The sequence below is a fragment of the Synchiropus splendidus genome, chromosome 5, assembly GCF_027744825.2.
Source record: "Synchiropus splendidus isolate RoL2022-P1 chromosome 5, RoL_Sspl_1.0, whole genome shotgun sequence".
Taxonomy (NCBI): Eukaryota; Metazoa; Chordata; class Actinopteri; order Syngnathiformes; family Callionymidae; genus Synchiropus; species Synchiropus splendidus.
This window is the reverse complement of record NC_071338.1, coordinates 21052501-21074620: the sequence shown is the minus strand read 5'-3', so window position 1 is coordinate 21074620 and position 22120 is coordinate 21052501. Positions and strand designations below refer to the sequence as shown.

Sequence of the window (22120 nt, the reverse complement as noted above, 5' to 3'; positions counted from 1 at the left end):
CGCGACCTCTACCAGACGCTGCTGTTCGAGGCCCACACGTCTGGATCTCAGCAGCAGACTGGCATCCTGTCCCACTTAAAACCCGCAGGCACTTACACCCCGCCCGTCCCTCGGAATCCCCTCCCTTCTGCCCGTGTTCTGAGGCGCGCGCATCTGATCATGGAGATGGAGAAGATGCCCGTCTATCGCAACCAGATCCTCAGCGTGACCGGAGAAATCCTCTGCATCGACGGCACGAGACAGGTACGCACGCGTCGACCGGGCCGCACGTCGCGGGCCGGGATTGTTTCTGGAGACGGACGATGCAATTAAAACGGTGTGATCTTTTGTCACAGGTTCTCAAGAAGATCTACGGCGACGGCCAGGGCACCATGCAGTACCTCACGAGCGTGCTGAACGAGTGGGGGCAGTTCGTGACGACCGTGGTGGTGGCGTCCGAGTCAGAGGGCTGCTACGCTCGGATGGCCAGAGGTCTGATGGCGCGCTTCGAGCGCGCCAACGCACCAGCGCCGAAAGTCATCTATGCAGACAGCAACTGTTATATACGGAGCATTCATGAGTGCCATGGCGGGAGCTGTGCTGGCCTACAACAAGGGGGACATGATGCTCTTGGTGCAGGCTGTCAGGAACGGCGCCCCAGAGCTGTACGCCAAGTGCTCGGACCAGGAGATGATGGCGTTCCTCAAGCCTCACCAGATCAGATCCTACGTCCGACGCATCACACGTGGAGTTGAGGTGAGTACGACGGGCCTGCCGCTCGCTTTAAGTAGAACACAGATGCGACGATTACTGACGCCGTTCCATGGTTTTGCTCCAGGAAACGGCATCTGCGGTCGATGCCGTCATCGCTGATTTCAAGGGACCTGCGGGCCTCGATATCGACGGCATCCACCTCTTCAAGTCCACGGAGGCGGTGGATTCTCACTGGCTGACGGCCAGCAGGCATTTTGGATGCATGCAGGTGTGTTCGTGTGTCTGTAATGCTAGACCCAAACAGAGAATTTCTGAAACGTGTGACTTCATCTAAACAAACAAACTGTGTTTGCAGGATCCTCCTGGAGTTCCGCTGTATGTTGCCGTGAAGACGGTCGTGCTGAACGGCGTGCAGCTGAACAAATACAGGTGCCGGCGAGGGAGCAACTCGTTGGAGGGATTGCATGCACATCTGAACAACGCCATTCCTTCCAAAAGATGCGGGATCATGCCATTCCATGTGAGTTACTGAGAAGACACGCAGATACGCAGACACAGCAGACGCAGCAAAGTTCAGCCGTTTTTTTTATTCAACAAACTTTTTTTTACTGAGCATTGCTGAAAGTAGGTTTGATTGAATGCGTTTCAGGTGTACTTGCTCGCGTTCGCCGTGCAGTGGAACACCAGGATGGAGTCGCTCAGGGTGGCTGGGGGTCAGGGTCGGCAGACGACCTGCACTGACCCCCGGCAGATCCAACGGATGAACCGGCAGGCCGAGATACTCTTTGGCAAGGAGCACGTCCCGGAGCCCAACTTTTCCGCTCCCATGCCCTACCCTGACGAGTACGGGGCCGCGGATGAGGAAGAGCTTCTTGGCGTGGAGTACGCTGTCTGCCAGTCCACCGCATTCTCTGCCAAGCCGTACTACGCCCAGAAAGGTACGGCGCCTTTTCAGTCACGACGCAGCATAAAGTTCACACAAAACTCATCGCAATTTTTCACATTTGCAGCTGAAGAAGAGCAGTCCCGCGATGAGGAGGAAGACGACGCGCAGTCAGAAGAAGAGGAGTCGCCCGACGAGGGTGTTGACCTCGAGGAGGACGATCCCCTCGACGGAGTCTGTCAGACCCACGGAACCCTCTTGAAGGCCGAGCAGGTGGAGGAGGAGGAAGAGTACAGACCCGCTCTTCAGGATGTCCTCATGAGAGGCCGCCATCTGCATCTGCCAGGGATCGAGGAGGTGGAGGCCCTCGCCGTGCTGCTCGTCCAACTGGCGGACGGCGGCGACTGTCACCTGGTGCCCGTGGATCTCAGGCAGAGAATTGTGGCGGCGGCCGGCCGTCTGCACGACCACGACCGGAGCAGCGCCAACTTTGTCAAGCGCTACGAGTCGAAGTGGGGCTACACGCTGTTCGGCCGCTGCCTCGGGGCCGACACGCCCGAGAGCAGCGCGGCGCAGAAGACCAAGTTCGGTTGGATGCGGTTCCCGCAGGCGGCGCAGGTGACGGAAGACGGTCGTCTCCTCTACTTGCTGGTGAAGATGCTGCGGAATCGTCCCGCCACAAGCAAGATGACTTCACCCACCAAGGTCACTGCCTCCATAAGGGGGCAGTACCAACGCATTGCAGACCGGGTGAGGGATGACCCGATTTTGGGCGGACTCCAAATTCCTCTTCCTCACGTCAATGCAAAGTCCATTTCGACTTTCCTGCGAAAAGAGGAAAAACGGGCAAACCTCATGGCCACGGTGAGGCCCGTTTCAAAGACCCACCGCACGGTGGTGTCTGAAGAACCTCTGCCGGACGCTCCTGCCCTTGAGACGTCGCTGCCACCGCCTGACAGGCCGCAGGTCCAGTACCAGGACACCCACCATGTCACTGGAAGAAGAAGTGGTGAGAAAAAGAGGTAAGCTGTCTCATCTCTTTATTGCAGCACGGAAAGCAAACATTTGTCAATCGTTCCTCACGCCCGTTCTCTTGTGTGTTCGATTTACAGATTAAGCTTGGACGAGCCCGCGCCTGAACTGGAGTCGAAGCGACGAGCCGCCCCGGAGACAGACGTGCCCACCGAAGCGGCGGGCAGACCGGCCGCGGCCACCCACTTGCCGCAGGCGGTGTCCGCAGCGCCGGTTCTCCTTGTGGTTCCAGCCCAACCGCTGGCGCCGTCGATCGCCTTTCCGGGACCTTCGTCCAGTAAGGCCTATGTGCCTATACTGCCGGCCCCCGCGCCAAGAGCCAGAGCGGTCCTTCCCCACAAATCACAGAAGCCCTGTGCAGCTTGCCTGGTACCTCAGTGTGGTGGCCAGCGCAAGAGGTACACGCCTTCGAAGGACAAAGCGGCGGGAAGCAGCCAAAAAATATTTACTTTCTGTCCCGCCACCAGAAAATCCACCACACCCGGCTTTCAAGACGTGGTTTACGAAAGTTATGAACACTTTAAAAGTGTGGTGGACCAAAAACTGCAGGATGCCATGCAGTGATAGACATGGGGTTCACCCTTGGGACACTTTGGACTCTAAACACTTGGGACACTTAACTTTGCTTTATTTCTGTCTGCTCTTAATAAAAAGACTGTTATTTGCTGTGTGTTGTTGCAAAATAAACATGTGGAATCAAAATGCTCTGGTCTCCTCCGTTTTTATTTAAGATGTCACAAAATAAGTGCACATGCAATGACCCATGTTGGAGTTAATCAATTATCTCACACTACAATGAATCCTTTAATCTTTTCATGAATCTTTTATAAACGACATGCATATGAACATCAAGCAAATGGCAACATTATTGGGTTGACATATGAATCAAATATAAGGAAAGGCAGAATTGGGATGAACTGATGTAATGTCACAACACACCAGCAGATGACACCAAAAACGAGAAAAGGCTCAAAATCTCGCAGGAGCCGGGATCGGCCTCATACCGGGATCCCAGGATAGGGACCTCCAGGGGTCATGGGCCATTCCCAGGCGGTCTCCCATCCAAGTACTAACCAGGCCCGACCCTGCTTGGCTTCCGAGATCAGACGAGATCGGGCATGTTCAGGGTGGTATGGCCGTAAGCGAAAGCTGCTGCCCAACTATGGCCTCTTATAGCTGACCCACAAGGGGCCGGGTACCCCGACAACATTCCAGAGGAAATTAACCAGCTGGCAATTGTCAGAGTGGGACGCTGACTCTCCACGCCGCCGTCAGTTCTACTTTGGCTGACCTCTCCTCCACGTGGCTCTCGAGCGGAGTAAGAAGACGCATTATGTGCTCAGAGCAAAGCGAAAGCATCCTGGGAAAGCGCGTTTGAAAAACAAAGCGCAAAAGTGGAGGGGAGCCAGAGCAAAGTAATTTTACGGGGCAGTCCACTGAGGCAAAAGCTTACAGCACCTGGTATTCCCAGGCGGTCTCCCATCCAAGTACTAACCAGGCCCGACCCTGCTTGGCTTCCGAGATCAGACGAGATCGGGCATGTTCAGGGTGGTATGGCCGTAAGCGAAAGCTGCTGCCCAACTTTGGCCTCTTATAGCTGACCCACAAGGGGCCGGGTACCCCGACAACATTCCAGAGGAAATTAACCAGCTGGCAATTGTCAGAGTGGGACGCTGACTCTCCACGCCGCCGTCAGTTCTACTTTGGCCGACCTCTCCTCCACGTGGCTCTCGAGCGGAGTAAGAAGACGCATTATGTGCTCAGAGCAAAGCGAAAGCATCCTGGGAAAGCGCGTTTGAAAAACAAAGCGCAAAAGTGGAGGGGAGCCAGAGCAAAGTAATTTTACGGGGCAGTCCACTGAGGCAAAAGCTTACAGCACCTGGTATTCCCAGGCGGTCTCCCATCCAAGTACTAACCAGGCCCGACCCTGCTTGGCTTCCGAGATCAGACGAGATCGGGCATGTTCAGGGTGGTATGGCCGTACGCGAAAGCTGCTGCCCAACTTTGGCCTCTTAGAGCTGACCCACAAGGGGCCGGGTACCCCGACAACATTCCAGAGGAAATTAACCAGCTGGCAATTGTCAGAGTGGGACGCTGACTCTCCACGCCGCCGTCAGTTCTACTTTGGCCGACCTCTCCTCCACGTGGCTCTCGAGCGGAGTAAGAAGACGCATTATGTGCTCAGAGCAAAGCGAAAGCATCCTGGGAAAGCGCGTTTGAAAAACAAAGCGCAAAAGTGGAGGGGAGCCAGAGCAAAGTAATTTTACGGGGCAGTCCACTGAGGCAAAAGCTTACAGCACCTGGTATTCCCAGGCGGTCTCCCATCCAAGTACTAACCAGGCCCGACCCTGCTTGGCTTCCGAGATCAGACGAGATCGGGCATGTTCAGGGTGGTATGGCCGTAAGCGAAAGCTGCTGCCCAACTATGGCCTCTTATAGCTGACCCACAAGGGGCCGGGTACCCCGACAACATTCCAGAGGAAATTAACCAGCTGGCAATTGTCAGAGTGGGACGCTGACTCTCCACGCCGCCGTCAGTTCTACTTTGGCCGACCTCTCCTCCACGTGGCTCTCGAGCGGAGTAAGAAGACGCATTATGTGCTCAGAGCAAAGCGAAAGCATCCTGGGAAAGCGCGTTTGAAAAACAAAGCGCAAAAGTGGAGGGGAGCCAGAGCAAAGTAATTTTATGGGGCAGTCCACTGAGGCAAAAGCTTACAGCACCTGGTATTCCCAGGCGGTCTCCCATCCAAGTACTAACCAGGCCCGACCCTGCTTGGCTTCCGAGATCAGACGAGATCGGGCATGTTCAGGGTGGTATGGCCGTAAGCGAAAGCTGCTGCCCAACTTTGGCCTCTTAGAGCTGACCCACAAGGGGCCGGGTACCCCGACAACATTCCAGAGGAAATTAACCAGCTGGCAATTGTCAGAGTGGGACGCTGACTCTCCACGCCGCCGTCAGTTCTACTTTGGCCGACCTCTCCTCCACGTGGCTCTCGAGCGGAGTAAGAAGACGCATTATGTGCTCAGAGCAAAGCGAAAGCATCCTGGGAAAGCGCGTTTGAAAAACAAAGCGCAAAAGTGGAGGGGAGCCAGAGCAAAGTAATTTTACGGGGCAGTCCACTGAGGCAAAAGCTTACAGCACCTGGTATTCCCAGGCGGTCTCCCATCCAAGTACTAACCAGGCCCGACCCTGCTTGGCTTCCGAGATCAGACGAGATCGGGCATGTTCAGGGTGGTATGGCCGTAAGCGAAAGCTGCTGCCCAACTTTGGCCTCTTAGAGCTGACCCACAAGGGGCCGGGTACCCCGACAACATTCCAGAGGAAATTAACCAGCTGGCAATTGTCAGAGTGGGACGCTGACTCTCCACGCCGCCGTCAGTTCTACTTTGGCCGACCTCTCCTCCACGTGGCTCTCGAGCGGAGTAAGAAGACGCATTATGTGCTCAGAGCAAAGCGAAAGCATCCTGGGAAAGCGCGTTTGAAAAACAAAGCGCAAAAGTGGAGGGGAGCCAGAGCAAAGTAATTTTACGGGGCAGTCCACTGAGGCAAAAGCTTACAGCACCTGGTATTCCCAGGCGGTCTCCCATCCAAGTACTAACCAGGCCCGACCCTGCTTGGCTTCCGAGATCAGACGAGATCGGGCATGTTCAGGGTGGTATGGCCGTAAGCGAAAGCTGCTGCCCAACTATGGCCTCTTATAGCTGACCCACAAGGGGCCGGGTACCCCGACAACATTCCAGAGGAAATTAACCAGCTGGCAATTGTCAGAGTGGGACGCTGACTCTCCACGCCGCCGTCAGTTCTACTTTGGCCGACCTCTCCTCCACGTGGCTCTCGAGCGGAGTAAGAAGACGCATTATGTGCTCAGAGCAAAGCGAAAGCATCCTGGGAAAGCGCGTTTGAAAAACAAAGCGCAAAAGTGGAGGGGAGCCAGAGCAAAGTAATTTTACGGGGCAGTCCACTGAGGCAAAAGCTTACAGCACCTGGTATTCCCAGGCGGTCTCCCATCCAAGTACTAACCAGGCCCGACCCTGCTTGGCTTCCGAGATCAGACGAGATCGGGCATGTTCAGGGTGGTATGGCCGTAAGCGAAAGCTGCTGCCCAACTTTGGCCTCTTATAGCTGACCCACAAGGGGCCGGGTACCCCGACAACATTCCAGAGGAAATTAACCAGCTGGCAATTGTCAGAGTGGGACGCTGACTCTCCACGCCGCCGTCAGTTCTACTTTGGCCGACCTCTCCTCCACGTGGCTCTCGAGCGGAGTAAGAAGACGCATTATGTGCTCAGAGCAAAGCGAAAGCATCCTGGGAAAGCGCGTTTGAAAAACAAAGCGCAAAAGTGGAGGGGAGCCAGAGCAAAGTAATTTTACGGGGCAGTCCACTGAGGCAAAAGCTTACAGCACCTGGTATTCCCAGGCGGTCTCCCATCCAAGTACTAACCAGGCCCGACCCTGCTTGGCTTCCGAGATCAGACGAGATCGGGCATGTTCAGGGTGGTATGGCCGTAAGCGAAAGCTGCTGCCCAACTTTGGCCTCTTATAGCTGACCCACAAGGGGCCGGGTACCCCGACAACATTCCAGAGGAAATTAACCAGCTGGCAATTGTCAGAGTGGGACGCTGACTCTCCACGCCGCCGTCAGTTCTACTTTGGCCGACCTCTCCTCCACGTGGCTGTCGAGCGGAGTAAGAAGACGCATTATGTGCTCAGAGCAAAGCGAAAGCATCCTGGGAAAGCGCGTTTGAAAAACAAAGCGCAAAAGTGGAGGGGAGCCAGAGCAAAGTAATTTTACGGGGCAGTCCACTGAGGCAAAAGCTTACAGCACCTGGTATTCCCAGGCGGTCTCCCATCCAAGTACTAACCAGGCCCGACCCTGCTTGGCTTCCGAGATCAGACGAGATCGGGCATGTTCAGGGTGGTATGGCCGTAAGCGAAAGCTGCTGCCCAACTTTGGCCTCTTATAGCTGACCCACAAGGGGCCGGGTACCCCGACAACATTCCAGAGGAAATTAACCAGCTGGCAATTGTCAGAGTGGGACGCTGACTCTCCACGCCGCCGTCAGTTCTACTTTGGCCGACCTCTCCTCCACGTGGCTTTCGAGCGGAGTAAGAAGACGCATTATGTGCTCAGAGCAAAGCGAAAGCATCCTGGGAAAGCGCGTTTGAAAAACAAAGCGCAAAAGTGGAGGGGAGCCAGAGCAAAGTAATTTTACGGGGCAGTCCACTGAGGCAAAAGCTTACAGCACCTGGTATTCCCAGGCGGTCTCCCATCCAAGTACTAACCAGGCCCGACCCTGCTTGGCTTCCGAGATCAGACGAGATCGGGCATGTTCAGGGTGGTATGGCCGTAAGCGAAAGCTGCTGCCCAACTTTGGCCTCTTATAGCTGACCCACAAGGGGCCGGGTACCCCGACAACATTCCAGAGGAAATTAACCAGCTGGCAATTGTCAGAGTGGGACGCTGACTCTCCACGCCGCCGTCAGTTCTACTTTGGCCGACCTCTCCTCCACGTGGCTGTCGAGCGGAGTAAGAAGACGCATTATGTGCTCAGAGCAAAGCGAAAGCATCCTGGGAAAGCGCGTTTGAAAAACAAAGCGCAAAAGTGGAGGGGAGCCAGAGCAAAGTAATTTTACGGGGCAGTCCACTGAGGCAAAAGCTTACAGCACCTGGTATTCCCAGGCGGTCTCCCATCCAAGTACTAACCAGGCCCGACCCTGCTTGGCTTCCGAGATCAGACGAGATCGGGCATGTTCAGGGTGGTATGGCCGTAAGCGAAAGCTGCTGCCCAACTTTGGCCTCTTATAGCTGACCCACAAGGGGCCGGGTACCCCGACAACATTCCAGAGGAAATTAACCAGCTGGCAATTGTCAGAGTGGGACGCTGACTCTCCACGCCGCCGTCAGTTCTACTTTGGCCGACCTCTCCTCCACGTGGCTGTCGAGCGGAGTAAGAAGACGCATTATGTGCTCAGAGCAAAGCGAAAGCATCCTGGGAAAGCGCGTTTGAAAAACAAAGCGCAAAAGTGGAGGGGAGCCAGAGCAAAGTAATTTTACGGGGCAGTCCACTGAGGCAAAAGCTTACAGCACCTGGTATTCCCAGGCGGTCTCCCATCCAAGTACTAACCAGGCCCGACCCTGCTTGGCTTCCGAGATCAGACGAGATCGGGCATGTTCAGGGTGGTATGGCCGTAAGCGAAAGCTGCTGCCCAACTTTGGCCTCTTATAGCTGACCCACAAGGGGCCGGGTACCCCGACAACATTCCAGAGGAAATTAACCAGCTGGCAATTGTCAGAGTGGGACGCTGACTCTCCACGCCGCCGTCAGTTCTACTTTGGCCGACCTCTCCTCCACGTGGCTTTCGAGCGGAGTAAGAAGACGCATTATGTGCTCAGAGCAAAGCGAAAGCATCCTGGGAAAGCGCGTTTGAAAAACAAAGCGCAAAAGTGGAGGGGAGCCAGAGCAAAGTAATTTTACGGGGCAGTCCACTGAGGCAAAAGCTTACAGCACCTGGTATTCCCAGGCGGTCTCCCATCCAAGTACTAACCAGGCCCGACCCTGCTTGGCTTCCGAGATCAGACGAGATCGGGCATGTTCAGGGTGGTATGGCCGTAAGCGAAAGCTGCTGCCCAACTTTGGCCTCTTATAGCTGACCCACAAGGGGCCGGGTACCCCGACAACATTCCAGAGGAAATTAACCAGCTGGCAATTGTCAGAGTGGGACGCTGACTCTCCACGCCGCCGTCAGTTCTACTTTGGCCGACCTCTCCTCCACGTGGCTCTCGAGCGGAGTAAGAAGACGCATTATGTGCTCAGAGCAAAGCGAAAGCATCCTGGGAAAGCGCGTTTGAAAAACAAAGCGCAAAAGTGGAGGGGAGCCAGAGCAAAGTAATTTTACGGGGCAGTCCACTGAGGCAAAAGCTTACAGCACCTGGTATTCCCAGGCGGTCTCCCATCCAAGTACTAACCAGGCCCGACCCTGCTTGGCTTCCGAGATCAGACGAGATCGGGCATGTTCAGGGTGGTATGGCCGTAAGCGAAAGCTGCTGCCCAACTTTGGCCTCTTAGAGCTGACCCACAAGGGGCCGGGTACCCCGACAACATTCCAGAGGAAATTAACCAGCTGGCAATTGTCAGAGTGGGACGCTGACTCTCCACGCCGCCGTCAGTTCTACTTTGGCCGACCTCTCCTCCACGTGGCTCTCGAGCGGAGTAAGAAGACGCATTATGTGCTCAGAGCAAAGCGAAAGCATCCTGGGAAAGCGCGTTTGAAAAACAAAGCGCAAAAGTGGAGGGGAGCCAGAGCAAAGTAATTTTACGGGGCAGTCCACTGAGGCAAAAGCTTACAGCACCTGGTATTCCCAGGCGGTCTCCCATCCAAGTACTAACCAGGCCCGACCCTGCTTGGCTTCCGAGATCAGACGAGATCGGGCATGTTCAGGGTGGTATGGCCGTAAGCGAAAGCTGCTGCCCAACTATGGCCTCTTATAGCTGACCCACAAGGGGCCGGGTACCCCGACAACATTCCAGAGGAAATTAACCAGCTGGCAATTGTCAGAGTGGGACGCTGACTCTCCACGCCGCCGTCAGTTCTACTTTGGCCGACCTCTCCTCCACGTGGCTCTCGAGCGGAGTAAGAAGACGCATTATGTGCTCAGAGCAAAGCGAAAGCATCCTGGGAAAGCGCGTTTGAAAAACAAAGCGCAAAAGTGGAGGGGAGCCAGAGCAAAGTAATTTTACGGGGCAGTCCACTGAGGCAAAAGCTTACAGCACCTGGTATTCCCAGGCGGTCTCCCATCCAAGTACTAACCAGGCCCGACCCTGCTTGGCTTCCGAGATCAGACGAGATCGGGCATGTTCAGGGTGGTATGGCCGTAAGCGAAAGCTGCTGCCCAACTTTGGCCTCTTATAGCTGACCCACAAGGGGCCGGGTACCCCGACAACATTCCAGAGGAAATTAACCAGCTGGCAATTGTCAGAGTGGGACGCTGACTCTCCACGCCGCCGTCAGTTCTACTTTGGCCGACCTCTCCTCCACGTGGCTCTCGAGCGGAGTAAGAAGACGCATTATGTGCTCAGAGCAAAGCGAAAGCATCCTGGGAAAGCGCGTTTGAAAAACAAAGCGCAAAAGTGGAGGGGAGCCAGAGCAAAGTAATTTTACGGGGCAGTCCACTGAGGCAAAAGCTTACAGCACCTGGTATTCCCAGGCGGTCTCCCATCCAAGTACTAACCAGGCCCGACCCTGCTTGGCTTCCGAGATCAGACGAGATCGGGCATGTTCAGGGTGGTATGGCCGTAAGCGAAAGCTGCTGCCCAACTTTGGCCTCTTATAGCTGACCCACAAGGGGCCGGGTACCCCGACAACATTCCAGAGGAAATTAACCAGCTGGCAATTGTCAGAGTGGGACGCTGACTCTCCACGCCGCCGTCAGTTCTACTTTGGCCGACCTCTCCTCCACGTGGCTGTCGAGCGGAGTAAGAAGACGCATTATGTGCTCAGAGCAAAGCGAAAGCATCCTGGGAAAGCGCGTTTGAAAAACAAAGCGCAAAAGTGGAGGGGAGCCAGAGCAAAGTAATTTTACGGGGCAGTCCACTGAGGCAAAAGCTTACAGCACCTGGTATTCCCAGGCGGTCTCCCATCCAAGTACTAACCAGGCCCGACCCTGCTTGGCTTCCGAGATCAGACGAGATCGGGCATGTTCAGGGTGGTATGGCCGTAAGCGAAAGCTGCTGCCCAACTTTGGCCTCTTATAGCTGACCCACAAGGGGCCGGGTACCCCGACAACATTCCAGAGGAAATTAACCAGCTGGCAATTGTCAGAGTGGGACGCTGACTCTCCACGCCGCCGTCAGTTCTACTTTGGCCGACCTCTCCTCCACGTGGCTTTCGAGCGGAGTAAGAAGACGCATTATGTGCTCAGAGCAAAGCGAAAGCATCCTGGGAAAGCGCGTTTGAAAAACAAAGCGCAAAAGTGGAGGGGAGCCAGAGCAAAGTAATTTTACGGGGCAGTCCACTGAGGCAAAAGCTTACAGCACCTGGTATTCCCAGGCGGTCTCCCATCCAAGTACTAACCAGGCCCGACCCTGCTTGGCTTCCGAGATCAGACGAGATCGGGCATGTTCAGGGTGGTATGGCCGTAAGCGAAAGCTGCTGCCCAACTTTGGCCTCTTATAGCTGACCCACAAGGGGCCGGGTACCCCGACAACATTCCAGAGGAAATTAACCAGCTGGCAATTGTCAGAGTGGGACGCTGACTCTCCACGCCGCCGTCAGTTCTACTTTGGCCGACCTCTCCTCCACGTGGCTCTCGAGCGGAGTAAGAAGACGCATTATGTGCTCAGAGCAAAGCGAAAGCATCCTGGGAAAGCGCGTTTGAAAAACAAAGCGCAAAAGTGGAGGGGAGCCAGAGCAAAGTAATTTTACGGGGCAGTCCACTGAGGCAAAAGCTTACAGCACCTGGTATTCCCAGGCGGTCTCCCATCCAAGTACTAACCAGGCCCGACCCTGCTTGGCTTCCGAGATCAGACGAGATCGGGCATGTTCAGGGTGGTATGGCCGTAAGCGAAAGCTGCTGCCCAACTTTGGCCTCTTATAGCTGACCCACAAGGGGCCGGGTACCCCGACAACATTCCAGAGGAAATTAACCAGCTGGCAATTGTCAGAGTGGGACGCTGACTCTCCACGCCGCCGTCAGTTCTACTTTGGCCGACCTCTCCTCCACGTGGCTGTCGAGCGGAGTAAGAAGACGCATTATGTGCTCAGAGCAAAGCGAAAGCATCCTGGGAAAGCGCGTTTGAAAAACAAAGCGCAAAAGTGGAGGGGAGCCAGAGCAAAGTAATTTTACGGGGCAGTCCACTGAGGCAAAAGCTTACAGCACCTGGTATTCCCAGGCGGTCTCCCATCCAAGTACTAACCAGGCCCGACCCTGCTTGGCTTCCGAGATCAGACGAGATCGGGCATGTTCAGGGTGGTATGGCCGTAAGCGAAAGCTGCTGCCCAACTTTGGCCTCTTATAGCTGACCCACAAGGGGCCGGGTACCCCGACAACATTCCAGAGGAAATTAACCAGCTGGCAATTGTCAGAGTGGGACGCTGACTCTCCACGCCGCCGTCAGTTCTACTTTGGCCGACCTCTCCTCCACGTGGCTTTCGAGCGGAGTAAGAAGACGCATTATGTGCTCAGAGCAAAGCGAAAGCATCCTGGGAAAGCGCGTTTGAAAAACAAAGCGCAAAAGTGGAGGGGAGCCAGAGCAAAGTAATTTTACGGGGCAGTCCACTGAGGCAAAAGCTTACAGCACCTGGTATTCCCAGGCGGTCTCCCATCCAAGTACTAACCAGGCCCGACCCTGCTTGGCTTCCGAGATCAGACGAGATCGGGCATGTTCAGGGTGGTATGGCCGTAAGCGAAAGCTGCTGCCCAACTTTGGCCTCTTATAGCTGACCCACAAGGGGCCGGGTACCCCGACAACATTCCAGAGGAAATTAACCAGCTGGCAATTGTCAGAGTGGGACGCTGACTCTCCACGCCGCCGTCAGTTCTACTTTGGCCGACCTCTCCTCCACGTGGCTCTCGAGCGGAGTAAGAAGACGCATTATGTGCTCAGAGCAAAGCGAAAGCATCCTGGGAAAGCGCGTTTGAAAAACAAAGCGCAAAAGTGGAGGGGAGCCAGAGCAAAGTAATTTTACGGGGCAGTCCACTGAGGCAAAAGCTTACAGCACCTGGTATTCCCAGGCGGTCTCCCATCCAAGTACTAACCAGGCCCGACCCTGCTTGGCTTCCGAGATCAGACGAGATCGGGCATGTTCAGGGTGGTATGGCCGTAAGCGAAAGCTGCTGCCCAACTTTGGCCTCTTAGAGCTGACCCACAAGGGGCCGGGTACCCCGACAACATTCCAGAGGAAATTAACCAGCTGGCAATTGTCAGAGTGGGACGCTGACTCTCCACGCCGCCGTCAGTTCTACTTTGGCCGACCTCTCCTCCACGTGGCTCTCGAGCGGAGTAAGAAGACGCATTATGTGCTCAGAGCAAAGCGAAAGCATCCTGGGAAAGCGCGTTTGAAAAACAAAGCGCAAAAGTGGAGGGGAGCCAGAGCAAAGTAATTTTACGGGGCAGTCCACTGAGGCAAAAGCTTACAGCACCTGGTATTCCCAGGCGGTCTCCCATCCAAGTACTAACCAGGCCCGACCCTGCTTGGCTTCCGAGATCAGACGAGATCGGGCATGTTCAGGGTGGTATGGCCGTAAGCGAAAGCTGCTGCCCAACTATGGCCTCTTATAGCTGACCCACAAGGGGCCGGGTACCCCGACAACATTCCAGAGGAAATTAACCAGCTGGCAATTGTCAGAGTGGGACGCTGACTCTCCACGCCGCCGTCAGTTCTACTTTGGCCGACCTCTCCTCCACGTGGCTCTCGAGCGGAGTAAGAAGACGCATTATGTGCTCAGAGCAAAGCGAAAGCATCCTGGGAAAGCGCGTTTGAAAAACAAAGCGCAAAAGTGGAGGGGAGCCAGAGCAAAGTAATTTTACGGGGCAGTCCACTGAGGCAAAAGCTTACAGCACCTGGTATTCCCAGGCGGTCTCCCATCCAAGTACTAACCAGGCCCGACCCTGCTTGGCTTCCGAGATCAGACGAGATCGGGCATGTTCAGGGTGGTATGGCCGTAAGCGAAAGCTGCTGCCCAACTTTGGCCTCTTATAGCTGACCCACAAGGGGCCGGGTACCCCGACAACATTCCAGAGGAAATTAACCAGCTGGCAATTGTCAGAGTGGGACGCTGACTCTCCACGCCGCCGTCAGTTCTACTTTGGCCGACCTCTCCTCCACGTGGCTGTCGAGCGGAGTAAGAAGACGCATTATGTGCTCAGAGCAAAGCGAAAGCATCCTGGGAAAGCGCGTTTGAAAAACAAAGCGCAAAAGTGGAGGGGAGCCAGAGCAAAGTAATTTTACGGGGCAGTCCACTGAGGCAAAAGCTTACAGCACCTGGTATTCCCAGGCGGTCTCCCATCCAAGTACTAACCAGGCCCGACCCTGCTTGGCTTCCGAGATCAGACGAGATCGGGCATGTTCAGGGTGGTATGGCCGTAAGCGAAAGCTGCTGCCCAACTTTGGCCTCTTATAGCTGACCCACAAGGGGCCGGGTACCCCGACAACATTCCAGAGGAAATTAACCAGCTGGCAATTGTCAGAGTGGGACGCTGACTCTCCACGCCGCCGTCAGTTCTACTTTGGCCGACCTCTCCTCCACGTGGCTTTCGAGCGGAGTAAGAAGACGCATTATGTGCTCAGAGCAAAGCGAAAGCATCCTGGGAAAGCGCGTTTGAAAAACAAAGCGCAAAAGTGGAGGGGAGCCAGAGCAAAGTAATTTTACGGGGCAGTCCACTGAGGCAAAAGCTTACAGCACCTGGTATTCCCAGGCGGTCTCCCATCCAAGTACTAACCAGGCCCGACCCTGCTTGGCTTCCGAGATCAGACGAGATCGGGCATGTTCAGGGTGGTATGGCCGTAAGCGAAAGCTGCTGCCCAACTTTGGCCTCTTATAGCTGACCCACAAGGGGCCGGGTACCCCGACAACATTCCAGAGGAAATTAACCAGCTGGCAATTGTCAGAGTGGGACGCTGACTCTCCACGCCGCCGTCAGTTCTACTTTGGCCGACCTCTCCTCCACGTGGCTCTCGAGCGGAGTAAGAAGACGCATTATGTGCTCAGAGCAAAGCGAAAGCATCCTGGGAAAGCGCGTTTGAAAAACAAAGCGCAAAAGTGGAGGGGAGCCAGAGCAAAGTAATTTTACGGGGCAGTCCACTGAGGCAAAAGCTTACAGCACCTGGTATTCCCAGGCGGTCTCCCATCCAAGTACTAACCAGGCCCGACCCTGCTTGGCTTCCGAGATCAGACGAGATCGGGCATGTTCAGGGTGGTATGGCCGTAAGCGAAAGCTGCTGCCCAACTTTGGCCTCTTAGAGCTGACCCACAAGGGGCCGGGTACCCCGACAACATTCCAGAGGAAATTAACCAGCTGGCAATTGTCAGAGTGGGACGCTGACTCTCCACGCCGCCGTCAGTTCTACTTTGGCCGACCTCTCCTCCACGTGGCTCTCGAGCGGAGTAAGAAGACGCATTATGTGCTCAGAGCAAAGCGAAAGCATCCTGGGAAAGCGCGTTTGAAAAACAAAGCGCAAAAGTGGAGGGGAGCCAGAGCAAAGTAATTTTACGGGGCAGTCCACTGAGGCAAAAGCTTACAGCACCTGGTATTCCCAGGCGGTCTCCCATCCAAGTACTAACCAGGCCCGACCCTGCTTGGCTTCCGAGATCAGACGAGATCGGGCATGTTCAGGGTGGTATGGCCGTAAGCGAAAGCTGCTGCCCAACTATGGCCTCTTATAGCTGACCCACAAGGGGCCGGGTACCCCGACAACATTCCAGAGGAAATTAACCAGCTGGCAATTGTCAGAGTGGGACGCTGACTCTCCACGCCGCCGTCAGTTCTACTTTGGCCGACCTCTCCTCCACGTGGCTCTCGAGCGGAGTAAGAAGACGCATTATGTGCTCAGAGCAAAGCGAAAGCATCCTGGGAAAGCGCGTTTGAAAAACAAAGCGCAAAAGTGGAGGGGAGCCAGAGCAAAGTAATTTTACGGGGCAGTCCACTGAGGCAAAAGCTTACAGCACCTGGTATTCCCAGGCGGTCTCCCATCCAAGTACTAACCAGGCCCGACCCTGCTTGGCTTCCGAGATCAGACGAGATCGGGCATGTTCAGGGTGGTATGGCCGTAAGCGAAAGCTGCTGCCCAACTTTGGCCTCTTATAGCTGACCCACAAGGGGCCGGGTACCCCGACAACATTCCAGAGGAAATTAACCAGCTGGCAATTGTCAGAGTGGGACGCTGACTCTCCACGCCGCCGTCAGTTCTACTTTGGCCGACCTCTCCTCCACGTGGCTCTCGAGCGGAGTAAGAAGACGCATTATGTGCTCAGAGCAAAGCGAAAGCATCCTGGGAAAGCGCGTTTGAAAAACAAAGCGCAAAAGTGGAGGGGAGCCAGAGCAAAGTAATTTTACGGGGCAGTCCACTGAGGCAAAAGCTTACAGCACCTGGTATTCCCAGGCGGTCTCCCATCCAAGTACTAACCAGGCCCGACCCTGCTTGGCTTCCGAGATCAGACGAGATCGGGCATGTTCAGGGTGGTATGGCCGTAAGCGAAAGCTGCTGCCCAACTTTGGCCTCTTATAGCTGACCCACAAGGGGCCGGGTACCCCGACAACATTCCAGAGGAAATTAACCAGCTGGCAATTGTCAGAGTGGGACGCTGACTCTCCACGCCGCCGTCAGTTCTACTTTGGCCGACCTCTCCTCCACGTGGCTGTCGAGCGGAGTAAGAAGACGCATTATGTGCTCAGAGCAAAGCGAAAGCATCCTGGGAAAGCGCGTTTGAAAAACAAAGCGCAAAAGTGGAGGGGAGCCAGAGCAAAGTAATTTTACGGGGCAGTCCACTGAGGCAAAAGCTTACAGCACCTGGTATTCCCAGGCGGTCTCCCATCCAAGTACTAACCAGGCCCGACCCTGCTTGGCTTCCGAGATCAGACGAGATCGGGCATGTTCAGGGTGGTATGGCCGTAAGCGAAAGCTGCTGCCCAACTTTGGCCTCTTATAGCTGACCCACAAGGGGCCGGGTACCCCGACAACATTCCAGAGGAAATTAACCAGCTGGCAATTGTCAGAGTGGGACGCTGACTCTCCACGCCGCCGTCAGTTCTACTTTGGCCGACCTCTCCTCCACGTGGCTTTCGAGCGGAGTAAGAAGACGCATTATGTGCTCAGAGCAAAGCGAAAGCATCCTGGGAAAGCGCGTTTGAAAAACAAAGCGCAAAAGTGGAGGGGAGCCAGAGCAAAGTAATTTTACGGGGCAGTCCACTGAGGCAAAAGCTTACAGCACCTGGTATTCCCAGGCGGTCTCCCATCCAAGTACTAACCAGGCCCGACCCTGCTTGGCTTCCGAGATCAGACGAGATCGGGCATGTTCAGGGTGGTATGGCCGTAAGCGAAAGCTGCTGCCCAACTTTGGCCTCTTATAGCTGACCCACAAGGGGCCGGGTACCCCGACAACATTCCAGAGGAAATTAACCAGCTGGCAATTGTCAGAGTGGGACGCTGACTCTCCACGCCGCCGTCAGTTCTACTTTGGCCGACCTCTCCTCCACGTGGCTCTCGAGCGGAGTAAGAAGACGCATTATGTGCTCAGAGCAAAGCGAAAGCATCCTGGGAAAGCGCGTTTGAAAAACAAAGCGCAAAAGTGGAGGGGAGCCAGAGCAAAGTAATTTTACGGGGCAGTCCACTGAGGCAAAAGCTTACAGCACCTGGTATTCCCAGGCGGTCTCCCATCCAAGTACTAACCAGGCCCGACCCTGCTTGGCTTCCGAGATCAGACGAGATCGGGCATGTTCAGGGTGGTATGGCCGTAAGCGAAAGCTGCTGCCCAACTTTGGCCTCTTATAGCTGACCCACAAGGGGCCGGGTACCCCGACAACATTCCAGAGGAAATTAACCAGCTGGCAATTGTCAGAGTGGGACGCTGACTCTCCACGCCGCCGTCAGTTCTACTTTGGCCGACCTCTCCTCCACGTGGCTGTCGAGCGGAGTAAGAAGACGCATTATGTGCTCAGAGCAAAGCGAAAGCATCCTGGGAAAGCGCGTTTGAAAAACAAAGCGCAAAAGTGGAGGGGAGCCAGAGCAAAGTAATTTTACGGGGCAGTCCACTGAGGCAAAAGCTTACAGCACCTGGTATTCCCAGGCGGTCTCCCATCCAAGTACTAACCAGGCCCGACCCTGCTTGGCTTCCGAGATCAGACGAGATCGGGCATGTTCAGGGTGGTATGGCCGTAAGCGAAAGCTGCTGCCCAACTTTGGCCTCTTATAGCTGACCCACAAGGGGCCGGGTACCCCGACAACATTCCAGAGGAAATTAACCAGCTGGCAATTGTCAGAGTGGGACGCTGACTCTCCACGCCGCCGTCAGTTCTACTTTGGCCGACCTCTCCTCCACGTGGCTTTCGAGCGGAGTAAGAAGACGCATTATGTGCTCAGAGCAAAGCGAAAGCATCCTGGGAAAGCGCGTTTGAAAAACAAAGCGCAAAAGTGGAGGGGAGCCAGAGCAAAGTAATTTTACGGGGCAGTCCACTGAGGCAAAAGCTTACAGCACCTGGTATTCCCAGGCGGTCTCCCATCCAAGTACTAACCAGGCCCGACCCTGCTTGGCTTCCGAGATCAGACGAGATCGGGCATGTTCAGGGTGGTATGGCCGTAAGCGAAAGCTGCTGCCCAACTTTGGCCTCTTATAGCTGACCCACAAGGGGCCGGGTACCCCGACAACATTCCAGAGGAAATTAACCAGCTGGCAATTGTCAGAGTGGGACGCTGACTCTCCACGCCGCCGTCAGTTCTACTTTGGCCGACCTCTCCTCCACGTGGCTCTCGAGCGGAGTAAGAAGACGCATTATGTGCTCAGAGCAAAGCGAAAGCATCCTGGGAAAGCGCGTTTGAAAAACAAAGCGCAAAAGTGGAGGGGAGCCAGAGCAAAGTAATTTTACGGGGCAGTCCACTGAGGCAAAAGCTTACAGCACCTGGTATTCCCAGGCGGTCTCCCATCCAAGTACTAACCAGGCCCGACCCTGCTTGGCTTCCGAGATCAGACGAGATCGGGCATGTTCAGGGTGGTATGGCCGTAAGCGAAAGCTGCTGCCCAACTTTGGCCTCTTAGAGCTGACCCACAAGGGGCCGGGTACCCCGACAACATTCCAGAGGAAATTAACCAGCTGGCAATTGTCAGAGTGGGACGCTGACTCTCCACGCCGCCGTCAGTTCTACTTTGGCCGACCTCTCCTCCACGTGGCTCTCGAGCGGAGTAAGAAGACGCATTATGTGCTCAGAGCAAAGCGAAAGCATCCTGGGAAAGCGCGTTTGAAAAACAAAGCGCAAAAGTGGAGGGGAGCCAGAGCAAAGTAATTTTACGGGGCAGTCCACTGAGGCAAAAGCTTACAGCACCTGGTATTCCCAGGCGGTCTCCCATCCAAGTACTAACCAGGCCCGACCCTGCTTGGCTTCCGAGATCAGACGAGATCGGGCATGTTCAGGGTGGTATGGCCGTAAGCGAAAGCTGCTGCCCAACTATGGCCTCTTATAGCTGACCCACAAGGGGCCGGGTACCCCGACAACATTCCAGAGGAAATTAACCAGCTGGCAATTGTCAGAGTGGGACGCTGACTCTCCACGCCGCCGTCAGTTCTACTTTGGCCGACCTCTCCTCCACGTGGCTCTCGAGCGGAGTAAGAAGACGCATTATGTGCTCAGAGCAAAGCGAAAGCATCCTGGGAAAGCGCGTTTGAAAAACAAAGCGCAAAAGTGGAGGGGAGCCAGAGCAAAGTAATTTTACGGGGCAGTCCACTGAGGCAAAAGCTTACAGCACCTGGTATTCCCAGGCGGTCTCCCATCCAAGTACTAACCAGGCCCGACCCTGCTTGGCTTCCGAGATCAGACGAGATCGGGCATGTTCAGGGTGGTATGGCCGTAAGCGAAAGCTGCTGCCCAACTTTGGCCTCTTATAGCTGACCCACAAGGGGCCGGGTACCCCGACAACATTCCAGAGGAAATTAACCAGCTGGCAATTGTCAGAGTGGGACGCTGACTCTCCACGCCGCCGTCAGTTCTACTTTGGCCGACCTCTCCTCCACGTGGCTCTCGAGCGGAGTAAGAAGACGCATTATGTGCTCAGAGCAAAGCGAAAGCATCCTGGGAAAGCGCGTTTGAAAAACAAAGCGCAAAAGTGGAGGGGAGCCAGAGCAAAGTAATTTTACGGGGCAGTCCACTGAGGCAAAAGCTTACAGCACCTGGTATTCCCAGGCGGTCTCCCATCCAAGTACTAACCAGGCCCGACCCTGCTTGGCTTCCGAGATCAGACGAGATCGGGCATGTTCAGGGTGGTATGGCCGTAAGCGAAAGCTGCTGCCCAACTTTGGCCTCTTATAGCTGACCCACAAGGGGCCGGGTACCCCGACAACATTCCAGAGGAAATTAACCAGCTGGCAATTGTCAGAGTGGGACGCTGACTCTCCACGCCGCCGTCAGTTCTACTTTGGCCGACCTCTCCTCCACGTGGCTCTCGAGCGGAGTAAGAAGACGCATTATGTGCTCAGAGCAAAGCGAAAGCATCCTGGGAAAGCGCGTTTGAAAAACAAAGCGCAAAAGTGGAGGGGAGCCAGAGCAAAGTAATTTTACGGGGCAGTCCACTGAGGCAAAAGCTTACAGCACCTGGTATTCCCAGGCGGTCTCCCATCCAAGTACTAACCAGGCCCGACCCTGCTTGGCTTCCGAGATCAGACGAGATCGGGCATGTTCAGGGTGGTATGGCCGTAAGCGAAAGCTGCTGCCCAACTTTGGCCTCTTATAGCTGACCCACAAGGGGCCGGGTACCCCGACAACATTCCAGAGGAAATTAACCAGCTGGCAATTGTCAGAGTGGGACGCTGACTCTCCACGCCGCCGTCAGTTCTACTTTGGCCGACCTCTCCTCCACGTGGCTCTCGAGCGGAGTAAGAAGACGCATTATGTGCTCAGAGCAAAGCGAAAGCATCCTGGGAAAGCGCGTTTGAAAAACAAAGCGCAAAAGTGGAGGGGAGCCAGAGCAAAGTAATTTTACGGGGCAGTCCACTGAGGCAAAAGCTTACAGCACCTGGTATTCCCAGGCGGTCTCCCATCCAAGTACTAACCAGGCCCGACCCTGCTTGGCTTCCGAGATCAGACGAGATCGGGCATGTTCAGGGTGGTATGGCCGTAAGCGAAAGCTGCTGCCCAACTTTGGCCTCTTATAGCTGACCCACAAGGGGCCGGGTACCCCGACAACATTCCAGAGGAAATTAACCAGCTGGCAATTGTCAGAGTGGGACGCTGACTCTCCACGCCGCCGTCAGTTCTACTTTGGCCGACCTCTCCTCCACGTGGCTCTCGAGCGGAGTAAGAAGACGCATTATGTGCTCAGAGCAAAGCGAAAGCATCCTGGGAAAGCGCGTTTGAAAAACAAAGCGCAAAAGTGGAGGGGAGCCAGAGCAAAGTAATTTTACGGGGCAGTCCACTGAGGCAAAAGCTTACAGCACCTGGTATTCCCAGGCGGTCTCCCATCCAAGTACTAACCAGGCCCGACCCTGCTTGGCTTCCGAGATCAGACGAGATCGGGCATGTTCAGGGTGGTATGGCCGTAAGCGAAAGCTGCTGCCCAACTTTGGCCTCTTATAGCTGACCCACAAGGGGCCGGGTACCCCGACAACATTCCAGAGGAAATTAACCAGCTGGCAATTGTCAGAGTGGGACGCTGACTCTCCACGCCGCCGTCAGTTCTACTTTGGCCGACCTCTCCTCCACGTGGCTCTCGAGCGGAGTAAGAAGACGCATTATGTGCTCAGAGCAAAGCGAAAGCATCCTGGGAAAGCGCGTTTGAAAAACAAAGCGCAAAAGTGGAGGGGAGCCAG

At 55.2% G+C, this 22120-nt stretch overlaps 43 non-coding genes and 1 pseudogene across 43 annotated transcripts; all 44 read right to left on the bottom strand.

Annotated features, from left to right (window-relative positions):
* Positions 1 to 3629: 3629 nt before the first annotated feature.
* LOC128759804 (5S ribosomal RNA) lies at positions 3630 to 3752 on the bottom strand (annotated as a pseudogene).
* Positions 3753 to 4054: 302 nt separating this feature from the next.
* On the bottom strand, positions 4055 to 4173 carry LOC128759792 (5S ribosomal RNA). Its single transcript, XR_008414711.1, has one exon. It is a non-coding gene; the product is annotated as a 5S ribosomal RNA (ribosomal RNA).
* A 302-nt stretch (positions 4174 to 4475) lies between these two features.
* On the bottom strand, positions 4476 to 4594 carry LOC128759793 (5S ribosomal RNA). Its single transcript, XR_008414712.1, has one exon. It is a non-coding gene; the product is annotated as a 5S ribosomal RNA (ribosomal RNA).
* A 302-nt stretch (positions 4595 to 4896) lies between these two features.
* On the bottom strand, positions 4897 to 5015 carry LOC128759791 (5S ribosomal RNA). The gene has a single exon (XR_008414710.1). It is a non-coding gene; the product is annotated as a 5S ribosomal RNA (ribosomal RNA).
* A 302-nt stretch (positions 5016 to 5317) lies between these two features.
* On the bottom strand, positions 5318 to 5436 carry LOC128759790 (5S ribosomal RNA). Its single transcript, XR_008414709.1, has one exon. It is a non-coding gene; the product is annotated as a 5S ribosomal RNA (ribosomal RNA).
* A 302-nt stretch (positions 5437 to 5738) lies between these two features.
* LOC128759789 (5S ribosomal RNA) lies at positions 5739 to 5857 on the bottom strand. Its single transcript, XR_008414708.1, has one exon. It is a non-coding gene; the product is annotated as a 5S ribosomal RNA (ribosomal RNA).
* Positions 5858 to 6159: 302 nt separating this feature from the next.
* LOC128759788 (5S ribosomal RNA) lies at positions 6160 to 6278 on the bottom strand. The gene has a single exon (XR_008414707.1). It is a non-coding gene; the product is annotated as a 5S ribosomal RNA (ribosomal RNA).
* Positions 6279 to 6580: 302 nt separating this feature from the next.
* On the bottom strand, positions 6581 to 6699 carry LOC128759786 (5S ribosomal RNA). The gene has a single exon (XR_008414705.1). It is a non-coding gene; the product is annotated as a 5S ribosomal RNA (ribosomal RNA).
* Positions 6700 to 7001: 302 nt separating this feature from the next.
* LOC128759785 (5S ribosomal RNA) lies at positions 7002 to 7120 on the bottom strand. The gene has a single exon (XR_008414704.1). It is a non-coding gene; the product is annotated as a 5S ribosomal RNA (ribosomal RNA).
* Positions 7121 to 7422: 302 nt separating this feature from the next.
* On the bottom strand, positions 7423 to 7541 carry LOC128759784 (5S ribosomal RNA). Its single transcript, XR_008414703.1, has one exon. It is a non-coding gene; the product is annotated as a 5S ribosomal RNA (ribosomal RNA).
* Positions 7542 to 7843: 302 nt separating this feature from the next.
* On the bottom strand, positions 7844 to 7962 carry LOC128759783 (5S ribosomal RNA). Its single transcript, XR_008414702.1, has one exon. It is a non-coding gene; the product is annotated as a 5S ribosomal RNA (ribosomal RNA).
* Positions 7963 to 8264: 302 nt separating this feature from the next.
* LOC128759782 (5S ribosomal RNA) lies at positions 8265 to 8383 on the bottom strand. Its single transcript, XR_008414701.1, has one exon. It is a non-coding gene; the product is annotated as a 5S ribosomal RNA (ribosomal RNA).
* A 302-nt stretch (positions 8384 to 8685) lies between these two features.
* LOC128759780 (5S ribosomal RNA) lies at positions 8686 to 8804 on the bottom strand. Its single transcript, XR_008414700.1, has one exon. It is a non-coding gene; the product is annotated as a 5S ribosomal RNA (ribosomal RNA).
* A 302-nt stretch (positions 8805 to 9106) lies between these two features.
* Positions 9107 to 9225, bottom strand: LOC128759779 (5S ribosomal RNA). Its single transcript, XR_008414699.1, has one exon. It is a non-coding gene; the product is annotated as a 5S ribosomal RNA (ribosomal RNA).
* Positions 9226 to 9527: 302 nt separating this feature from the next.
* On the bottom strand, positions 9528 to 9646 carry LOC128759778 (5S ribosomal RNA). Its single transcript, XR_008414698.1, has one exon. It is a non-coding gene; the product is annotated as a 5S ribosomal RNA (ribosomal RNA).
* Positions 9647 to 9948: 302 nt separating this feature from the next.
* LOC128759777 (5S ribosomal RNA) lies at positions 9949 to 10067 on the bottom strand. The gene has a single exon (XR_008414697.1). It is a non-coding gene; the product is annotated as a 5S ribosomal RNA (ribosomal RNA).
* A 302-nt stretch (positions 10068 to 10369) lies between these two features.
* On the bottom strand, positions 10370 to 10488 carry LOC128759776 (5S ribosomal RNA). The gene has a single exon (XR_008414696.1). It is a non-coding gene; the product is annotated as a 5S ribosomal RNA (ribosomal RNA).
* Positions 10489 to 10790: 302 nt separating this feature from the next.
* On the bottom strand, positions 10791 to 10909 carry LOC128759774 (5S ribosomal RNA). Its single transcript, XR_008414694.1, has one exon. It is a non-coding gene; the product is annotated as a 5S ribosomal RNA (ribosomal RNA).
* A 302-nt stretch (positions 10910 to 11211) lies between these two features.
* On the bottom strand, positions 11212 to 11330 carry LOC128759773 (5S ribosomal RNA). The gene has a single exon (XR_008414693.1). It is a non-coding gene; the product is annotated as a 5S ribosomal RNA (ribosomal RNA).
* Positions 11331 to 11632: 302 nt separating this feature from the next.
* LOC128759772 (5S ribosomal RNA) lies at positions 11633 to 11751 on the bottom strand. Its single transcript, XR_008414692.1, has one exon. It is a non-coding gene; the product is annotated as a 5S ribosomal RNA (ribosomal RNA).
* Positions 11752 to 12053: 302 nt separating this feature from the next.
* LOC128759771 (5S ribosomal RNA) lies at positions 12054 to 12172 on the bottom strand. The gene has a single exon (XR_008414691.1). It is a non-coding gene; the product is annotated as a 5S ribosomal RNA (ribosomal RNA).
* A 302-nt stretch (positions 12173 to 12474) lies between these two features.
* On the bottom strand, positions 12475 to 12593 carry LOC128759770 (5S ribosomal RNA). Its single transcript, XR_008414690.1, has one exon. It is a non-coding gene; the product is annotated as a 5S ribosomal RNA (ribosomal RNA).
* Positions 12594 to 12895: 302 nt separating this feature from the next.
* On the bottom strand, positions 12896 to 13014 carry LOC128759769 (5S ribosomal RNA). The gene has a single exon (XR_008414689.1). It is a non-coding gene; the product is annotated as a 5S ribosomal RNA (ribosomal RNA).
* A 302-nt stretch (positions 13015 to 13316) lies between these two features.
* Positions 13317 to 13435, bottom strand: LOC128759768 (5S ribosomal RNA). The gene has a single exon (XR_008414688.1). It is a non-coding gene; the product is annotated as a 5S ribosomal RNA (ribosomal RNA).
* Positions 13436 to 13737: 302 nt separating this feature from the next.
* LOC128759767 (5S ribosomal RNA) lies at positions 13738 to 13856 on the bottom strand. Its single transcript, XR_008414687.1, has one exon. It is a non-coding gene; the product is annotated as a 5S ribosomal RNA (ribosomal RNA).
* Positions 13857 to 14158: 302 nt separating this feature from the next.
* On the bottom strand, positions 14159 to 14277 carry LOC128759766 (5S ribosomal RNA). The gene has a single exon (XR_008414686.1). It is a non-coding gene; the product is annotated as a 5S ribosomal RNA (ribosomal RNA).
* A 302-nt stretch (positions 14278 to 14579) lies between these two features.
* On the bottom strand, positions 14580 to 14698 carry LOC128759764 (5S ribosomal RNA). Its single transcript, XR_008414685.1, has one exon. It is a non-coding gene; the product is annotated as a 5S ribosomal RNA (ribosomal RNA).
* Positions 14699 to 15000: 302 nt separating this feature from the next.
* On the bottom strand, positions 15001 to 15119 carry LOC128759762 (5S ribosomal RNA). Its single transcript, XR_008414683.1, has one exon. It is a non-coding gene; the product is annotated as a 5S ribosomal RNA (ribosomal RNA).
* A 302-nt stretch (positions 15120 to 15421) lies between these two features.
* On the bottom strand, positions 15422 to 15540 carry LOC128759761 (5S ribosomal RNA). Its single transcript, XR_008414682.1, has one exon. It is a non-coding gene; the product is annotated as a 5S ribosomal RNA (ribosomal RNA).
* Positions 15541 to 15842: 302 nt separating this feature from the next.
* LOC128759760 (5S ribosomal RNA) lies at positions 15843 to 15961 on the bottom strand. The gene has a single exon (XR_008414681.1). It is a non-coding gene; the product is annotated as a 5S ribosomal RNA (ribosomal RNA).
* A 302-nt stretch (positions 15962 to 16263) lies between these two features.
* LOC128759759 (5S ribosomal RNA) lies at positions 16264 to 16382 on the bottom strand. The gene has a single exon (XR_008414680.1). It is a non-coding gene; the product is annotated as a 5S ribosomal RNA (ribosomal RNA).
* A 302-nt stretch (positions 16383 to 16684) lies between these two features.
* LOC128759758 (5S ribosomal RNA) lies at positions 16685 to 16803 on the bottom strand. The gene has a single exon (XR_008414679.1). It is a non-coding gene; the product is annotated as a 5S ribosomal RNA (ribosomal RNA).
* Positions 16804 to 17105: 302 nt separating this feature from the next.
* Positions 17106 to 17224, bottom strand: LOC128759757 (5S ribosomal RNA). The gene has a single exon (XR_008414678.1). It is a non-coding gene; the product is annotated as a 5S ribosomal RNA (ribosomal RNA).
* A 302-nt stretch (positions 17225 to 17526) lies between these two features.
* On the bottom strand, positions 17527 to 17645 carry LOC128759756 (5S ribosomal RNA). The gene has a single exon (XR_008414677.1). It is a non-coding gene; the product is annotated as a 5S ribosomal RNA (ribosomal RNA).
* A 302-nt stretch (positions 17646 to 17947) lies between these two features.
* LOC128759755 (5S ribosomal RNA) lies at positions 17948 to 18066 on the bottom strand. Its single transcript, XR_008414676.1, has one exon. It is a non-coding gene; the product is annotated as a 5S ribosomal RNA (ribosomal RNA).
* Positions 18067 to 18368: 302 nt separating this feature from the next.
* LOC128759754 (5S ribosomal RNA) lies at positions 18369 to 18487 on the bottom strand. Its single transcript, XR_008414675.1, has one exon. It is a non-coding gene; the product is annotated as a 5S ribosomal RNA (ribosomal RNA).
* Positions 18488 to 18789: 302 nt separating this feature from the next.
* LOC128759753 (5S ribosomal RNA) lies at positions 18790 to 18908 on the bottom strand. The gene has a single exon (XR_008414674.1). It is a non-coding gene; the product is annotated as a 5S ribosomal RNA (ribosomal RNA).
* A 302-nt stretch (positions 18909 to 19210) lies between these two features.
* LOC128759751 (5S ribosomal RNA) lies at positions 19211 to 19329 on the bottom strand. Its single transcript, XR_008414672.1, has one exon. It is a non-coding gene; the product is annotated as a 5S ribosomal RNA (ribosomal RNA).
* Positions 19330 to 19631: 302 nt separating this feature from the next.
* LOC128759750 (5S ribosomal RNA) lies at positions 19632 to 19750 on the bottom strand. The gene has a single exon (XR_008414671.1). It is a non-coding gene; the product is annotated as a 5S ribosomal RNA (ribosomal RNA).
* Positions 19751 to 20052: 302 nt separating this feature from the next.
* LOC128759748 (5S ribosomal RNA) lies at positions 20053 to 20171 on the bottom strand. The gene has a single exon (XR_008414670.1). It is a non-coding gene; the product is annotated as a 5S ribosomal RNA (ribosomal RNA).
* Positions 20172 to 20473: 302 nt separating this feature from the next.
* Positions 20474 to 20592, bottom strand: LOC128759747 (5S ribosomal RNA). Its single transcript, XR_008414669.1, has one exon. It is a non-coding gene; the product is annotated as a 5S ribosomal RNA (ribosomal RNA).
* A 302-nt stretch (positions 20593 to 20894) lies between these two features.
* On the bottom strand, positions 20895 to 21013 carry LOC128759746 (5S ribosomal RNA). Its single transcript, XR_008414668.1, has one exon. It is a non-coding gene; the product is annotated as a 5S ribosomal RNA (ribosomal RNA).
* Positions 21014 to 21315: 302 nt separating this feature from the next.
* Positions 21316 to 21434, bottom strand: LOC128759745 (5S ribosomal RNA). Its single transcript, XR_008414667.1, has one exon. It is a non-coding gene; the product is annotated as a 5S ribosomal RNA (ribosomal RNA).
* Positions 21435 to 21736: 302 nt separating this feature from the next.
* On the bottom strand, positions 21737 to 21855 carry LOC128759744 (5S ribosomal RNA). Its single transcript, XR_008414666.1, has one exon. It is a non-coding gene; the product is annotated as a 5S ribosomal RNA (ribosomal RNA).
* Between the last annotated feature and the right edge of the window lie 265 nt (positions 21856 to 22120).